The 6883-nt window shown below is 49.6% G+C and overlaps 1 protein-coding gene across 17 annotated transcripts in view; it reads right to left on the reverse strand.

Moving 5' to 3' along the window:
* Positions 1–4662, reverse strand: part of NRXN3 (neurexin 3) — a 1545560-nt gene extending 1540898 nt beyond the window's left edge. For all 17 annotated transcript variants that reach the window (XM_070415785.1, XM_070415793.1, XM_070415776.1 and 14 more), the window contains exon 1: positions 4394–4662. The gene's annotated coding sequence lies outside the window, so the exon portion shown is untranslated. The remainder of the gene's footprint in view (positions 1–4393) is intronic.
* Between the last annotated feature and the right edge of the window lie 2221 nt (positions 4663–6883).

Genomic DNA, 6883 nt, shown 5'->3' on the forward strand with positions numbered 1-6883 from the left:
GTCGGGCGAAGGACGATTGCAGCTCTGCAGCCTCCAACGAGGCCGAACCGGAAGGTGGCTGATAACGCTGAGAGCGTGCTGAGCGGGGCCATCCTCCTGTGCTCTGCCCAGGCTCCCGAAGGCAGGGAAAGCCCTCAATTTCGCCCACCTTCAGCCTGCATCCACCCGAAGTCATCTGTGCGCACCACCCGCCCACGGGCTGGCCTGGGGGCCGCGGGGATCTCATAAGATTCTCCGCACAGGCTTCCCGCTGGGGACCAGAGTGGTTTCTCCCCCTCCACCCTCTTGTCAACTACCTGCAACTCCACTGTAGCCTCTCTCCCCCACTGAAAACCTCTGCTTTTTGCCTTCCTCCCCCTCCGAGTGAGGGAAAGTAAGCTGCCCTCCCCTGGCGCCCCCACACCTCTCCAGAGCTATCCGCACGTACATGCCCAACAAACCCACTCACGCAGCACACACAGGCAGGCAGCCTCTGGCTCCAACCGCACGCTCGGTGTGGACGATCCCATGTTGTCCAATTGGAGGCACACCGGCGCCAGACCAACGCAAACACCCCTCCTGCCCTCACCGAAAACAACACAAAGGCCACCAAGAATTTCAAGACCCGATGACATCAGTAGAGCCAGAGCCGGGTGGGACAAAGACATCACTCCATCCTCCCAACAAACCACCACACTCCGGGATATTCTGCAGTGCCCTCTGGCTTTACACAGCCCACTGAGCAGAGCTGTGTGTGCCGGGGTGCGTGAGAGAGCACACATGTGTGGGTGTGGGGAGCAGGGGGGCTGTGTCCTAGCGTCCAGGCATCAAACCTCCACAGAGGTGACCCAGTCCAGACTGCCTTCCCTGGATAACCTTCTCTGATGTGCCGCAAACATATATTACACGGATGGTTAAATTGGATCATTATCACCGGGTGCTTATTTGGCACACACAAAAAAAAAATCATTAATGTCATCTACTCCCATTCCAATCCCCTTTTCATGAGGGCCCCTCCCCCAAAGACTCTCCAACATGCTAATCCTATGAACTGCGACACACCACAGCTTTCGGGAAAGAATAATGGTGAAAAGAAAGAAGAGAGCGGTGTGGGGAGAAGACGTGGATAATGGTACTGCATTTCCCGTATGAAGATGGGCGGAAAGGAGCCATGGTGGAGGTAGGGGTGGGGAGAGCCATAAAGGGGGATGGAACCAAACGAAACCAAGCCTTTGGTCGCCTGCATCCGTGTGAGAGTGTGTGTGTAAGAGCGTGTGCAAGTGCGTGTGTAGATGTGCCGACTTAGCCCTCCTATCAGAAGGCTGCATCCGTGTGGCATGTAGGAAAGGCCATCGCACCACTGTTGTGTTGCAAAAAAGAAAAAAGAAAAAAGAGCCGCAGAGCCATCAGAATCAGAATTTTCTCATCGAGATGGAAAGGGCTAGAGAAAAGGGGGAGGGGTGGAGGTAGGGGAGAGGGGGGGTGTGGAAATAGAAGGCAAGAGCATGGCAGAATTGGGGGAGGATAAAGGGGGAAATTGGCGGTGGGGTGGGGAAAAATTGCATGCACACAGAGACATAAACACACACAATACCCAAACACCAACCCCACCGCTCCACTGTTCATCCAAGACTGACAACCCGTCCCCCATCTCTCCGCTGCCTCTCTGTGCCCCAAAGCTGGTGCCGATGGGTTTCTGTATCTCAGTTTTGCAGCAGTGGGCTAATTACAACCAAGCCCCCTCACCAAATTAACCCCTCCCCTCCCTCTCTTTTTTTCTCTAACAGGCCAATTGAAGAATAATGTGTTTTTAGAGATAATGGATTTTTTTCTTCCCAAGGAGCGAGAGAAAGGGGGATGCAGGAGAGAAATTCTGCAAACCAGTGACTTGCAACCTCACCTTCGTCTCCCCTCCTGTCCCCATTCCCTGTGGCATCTCATCTACCATTTCCAACCATCCCCGTGTCCCCCAGCACCCAAAAGAAAAGACCTTCCTACCATGCACATCGACAAACACACCAACCGCCACCCAATCTCAGTAGCCGATCTAAAAACCCCAAGCATCAACCCACCTCGACACATCCTTTCCCTTATATAAGCAGCAAATCATCAACATATTCAGTAGAAACAGCATTAAAAAGAAATCAACAAAAGGAGGCCAGACCCCCTCCCGTCAAACCCCCAATAATTAATAACAGGGAGCTACCAGAGAAGCGAAGACGTGGTTGTCTCTCGAAATCTAGAATCCCTTTGATTTCTGACCCCTTCATCTTAAGAAACAATTTTTAAAAATTATTATTTCACTAGAAAGGGCCAGAAAGCTCCAGAAAAGGGCATTCGCACAGTCCGGTTGTTTTTTTAAAAAAAAATTAACCCAGCCCTGTTGCTCACTTTAATAGCGAACTTCCAGCATCCAACCTTTTTTCCCCTCTTCCAGAAGGAAGACTGGCTCGCAGGATGAACCCCAGGCTGCAGAAAATGGGCCAAGAGCCCTTACTCTCCACTCCCAACCAAAAAAAAAATCAAACAATAGGAATATCTTTGCACAACCAGCACCCGTCTGAAATGTCGTTTGCCCCAATATGACTTAGGCAGATTAAGCCAGAAGATTAAAAAAAAAAAATACCAGCCTGGCTATGTCTCTCTCCCCTTCATCCCTCTGCCACGTACCCAGTAGCCCTTAGGTAAACTTGCCCATCATAACCAGCGGGACCATTTTAACTTGCAAGGCGATGCAGAAGCCCTTGAATGACGGAGGGAGGCTCTACCCAGAATGGCAGATTCATAAAGGGCGAGTTCTTCGGGCTCCCCAGACCTAACCTCCAGGTGCCCCCAGATAGACTATCCTGGGTATGGAGTCACCTAGCGCACTGGGAGTTCAAATTTCCATTGGAACCTTTATCACAAAAGCAAATGGTCATCTGACCCCCGAAACGACACCGTCTTCCAGGTGTGACAAGGAGAGCCCCTCTCCCTACCAGGGCAGAGAAAGAATGAAAATGTTGGGGCAGATAGTGGTGGTAAAAGAAAACTATCTCCCCAAGCGGGAATCGCCAGAGGAAGCAGGGAGGTGACAGCTCCCGCTCTCCCAGTTCTCCTGTTTGGCTGGACTGTCTTGCTCCATCCTAGACTAGCTCAGGATGATCCCTGACCTTTGCATTAAAATAATTTTTTAAAATAATGATCACGGGAAAGAAATCCTACTTTCCCTAAACCCCAAGAATGGTTATCAAAAATATCATTTTCTCGCTGCATGACAATATTTCTACATTCAAATCAAAAGAGGAAGGCATTTAATGGAGGAAGGGAGAAATTTATTTTTTAACAAGTAATCACAGGGTAAGTCACCTGCAAAGCAGCCGAGCCCATAGGTTGTATTACATCACTGGCCTCAGAAGGGATGGGTGTTGGGGGGACAGATTTTTTTCCCCTTGTCATCAGGAAGATGTTTCTAAAGCAGTTAAGTTTTGTGGTTAAAAAAAACAGAGAGGAAAAGAGCTGAAACTCTGGGCATAGCACAATGCCTTGAAAAAAAGACATCGAACCAGCCTCTAAGGTCACTGAGAGCTTGCAAAACCCACAGTGCTTACACAGAGTGGAAGTTTTCAGGCAAGCCTGCTACTAAATCATTAATATAAACAAATGGAAGGCAGAAGAGGAAGGTTCCCTTGTCACGGATCCAAATAGGAGCACACACGCGCGCGCACACACACACTCACACACACTCTCACACTCCCTCACACACACTCCCTTTTCACCTTCTCTGAGGATGCCCACCTTCACAAGACAGTGGGAGTCCAAGTTGAACCTTCAGACTCAAGCACCACCTCCTTCCACTCCCTCCACCACCACCCCCAAAACCACACTTAAACACACTCACACACACGTATATACCTCAATTCCTCAACAGCTCGGGAAATCCCTGTCTCAATTCAATTTTGTCTTCTTGAGATCCTCAGAATGTCCCTTCTTCTCTTTCTCATTTGAATCAGCCCCTTCCCCAGAAATTATGATAATAATGATAACGGGGAAAGTGGCTACAACATGTTGAAAAAAGTATCTGCCCAAAATGAAGTGATGGGCACGTGTCCTTTTAGACTAACCATCCAGGGAAATAGGAGAAAGACTTTTTAAAAAGATTTTTTAAAAAATCTCAAACATTCTCTGACTTTTTGCACATCTGGAGCAAAAGGACTCAACTTCCAGGAGAAACTGAAGTGGGCAGAGGGGGAAAAGGCAGTTAAAAAGCCAATTCCATGGTCAGCCGAGGCTCTCCAATCCAACATTCAGGGGGGAAATCTAGGTTGGTTGCTCTCAACTGAAAACTTCTACCCTCTCTGGAGCTACCGCCTCCGGAACGGAGAAGCACCTTGAGTTCTTTCACAGCCCGCCTGCCTTTGCCCCCAAATCTTACCTTTCCCGTGGAACAGAAGATTTGGGATCTGTTTGTTTGATGTTTAATCAACTGAGTTTGCTGGGTCTGTTTCCTCTTTGGGAAGGTTCAAATTCCAGAATCTTTCTCTCTTCTTTTCCTCTCCCTCTGAGAGGGAGTGACAGGGAAGAAGGAAGGAGGGTGTTGGAGGTGCGAAAAGCAGGTCCTTGGTGGTTCGAGATGCTGGCAGCTTTGCGAGGGGAGGATACGCTCGCCTCTGCCTCTCAGTGAGTTGCATGCAAGAGGAGATGTGTAGGGCTGAGCTCTGAGCCTGAGACTGCCGGAGGAGCCCAGGAATTTCACGCACTCCAGAGCCGGCCCCTCCCTCTCCCACACAGACCCAGGCATTTAAAGAGACAGCCAGGCTGCCTGGCTCAGGGCTTCACCTCCTCCCTGACTGTTTTGCAAACAGCTGAGAAGATACCATCAGAGAGGGGCCCTCTGCAGCCCCCTAAGACTAAGGGGGACGGTGTCAGGAGCTCAGCTCTCTCCTTGCCCCAGCTTGAGAGAGGTTCTTGGTTAGAACTGGAGCAGGAATTAAAATAAAGAAAATCCTCATTTATAGCATGGGTAGACTAAGCCACTTCTCACTGCTAAAGATGCACATGTCTCATCATAGTCTGGGGGAGTGCAGAGGACCCTGACCTAGAAGTGTGCCTCAGCTTCCCTACGTAGTCATTCCTCCTTGCAAAATCAGGGAAATTCTTGTGCATCTGGTGGAGGTCAGGGCTGTAACTAGGGCACAAATCCATTCCTTTCACAAGCACTTAGGATGGCTGTTAGGACGAGGCACAGTGCATGGGATGAGGGCTGGGGACATAAAAATGAAGGTGATAAATGGGGCTTCCCATCCAAGGGCTCCTAGTTGGGAAGACAGAGGCATAGCCCACCCTACCTCCAGGGAAGCTGTAAGCTAAGAGAGACAGAGTCAGAGATCAAGTTCTGCGGCAGACCAGGCAAAGACTCCCTTCTGTGGCTTGCACCCTGAGCTCAGGACCTAGGTAATTCCAACACACCTCCAAACTCTTCAAAATCCACCTCCAGTTTTGCTTAACTAGTCTGTGCCTGTGGAAACATTTCCCCAGTCAAGCCTAAACAAGAGATGACAGTCGGTGGCACCACACACAACGTTTTGTTCAGCATCAGGCCCTGGAGCCTCACAGTGGGAGAACAGCCCCACCCCTCTTTCTTATCCTACCTCCCCTTAGAATAGCCATGGACAGCTGTTGAGCACATGGCACATGCCAGCACGTGGGTCATCTCATTTAGTCTGGTGAAGTCGGTGCTATTTGACAGTTGTCCATCTTACAGAGGAGGAAACGCTTTGGGGAGGCTCCCCAAGATCACATACCTGGAAGTAACCAAGAATGAATTTGAACTCAGGTCTGACTCCAGAGCCTGCCTACTCAACCACAGTGCTATCATGCCTCCCTTCCCTGGGGAGTGGTTCTTACATTTCTGCCTTTTATTGGACATTCTTCCAGCCAAGCCAGCATTGCCCAACCCAGCAAATTTGATAGCACATGTACTGGGCATTGTGCTCATAGGAAACAAAATGAGTAAGTCAAGATCCCTGCCCCAAGGTAGCCACTATGCTTTGGAGGAAGACAGGGGTATATCCCTAAAATGCAAAGGGAAAATAACAAGCAATGTAAAGGAAGCTTGTGGGATTGCCAGGATTGATTTGGAGATGGGAGCTATCAAGGCAAGCTTGATGATATAGCGGCGCATGGGTTGGGCTTGGATAGACACGTGCAGATCTGGCATTCCCAGCCTACTTCGCAGTCTGTTTTACCTTTATCTTTCAGTTCATAATCTCATTTTCTTATCTGGACCCCCTATCTTCAACACCTCCATGGTACTCATCACGTATTATGAACACAAACAAACATGCCTGACAATTTCATGCGTGACACCTGCTGATGTTAGACCTGCCCTGCCCTGCCACCTGATTGTATAGGTCCTCCTTACCTGGCCTTTTATGAAGCCCATACACCTTATTTGTTCTCAGCGTGTGGAGTTCATAGGATCAAGGGCATGGAGTTGGGCAAGCTGTCTGCAGCTCCTGGGGAAAGAGCCATGCAAAGGAACCACCATGATCGAGCAGGACATTGAGAACAACCAGGGCAGCTGAAGACTCACCTTTGAGAACCGCAGTAAGGGACCTAGGGGACATGAGGGCATCAGCCCAAAGGAAGAGCCTGAAGACTCACTGCCCTACAGGTAGGTATCAGCCCCCATAGAACTCCTCTGGCAAACTTCAAGACCTGGAAGGACATCCCCTTGAGAAGTTCTCCGCACATCTGCAGTCAACCTAGAGGTCAGCACACGTATCTGGATTCCAACCGCAACTTGGCCACCTAAATTCCATGTGATTTGAAGAGTTTTCTTTTCCCTCTCTTAAGTCTCGCCATCATCACCTAAAAAATGGAGATAATTATACCTGGACTAACTCCCAGGGTTGTTGGGAGA

This window comes from Myotis yumanensis, unplaced genomic scaffold, assembly GCF_028538775.1.
Source record: "Myotis yumanensis isolate MYYU_CA2020_CCGP unplaced genomic scaffold, mMyoYum1.0.hap1 SCAF_1, whole genome shotgun sequence".
NCBI lineage: Eukaryota > Metazoa > Chordata > Mammalia > Chiroptera > Vespertilionidae > Myotis > Myotis yumanensis.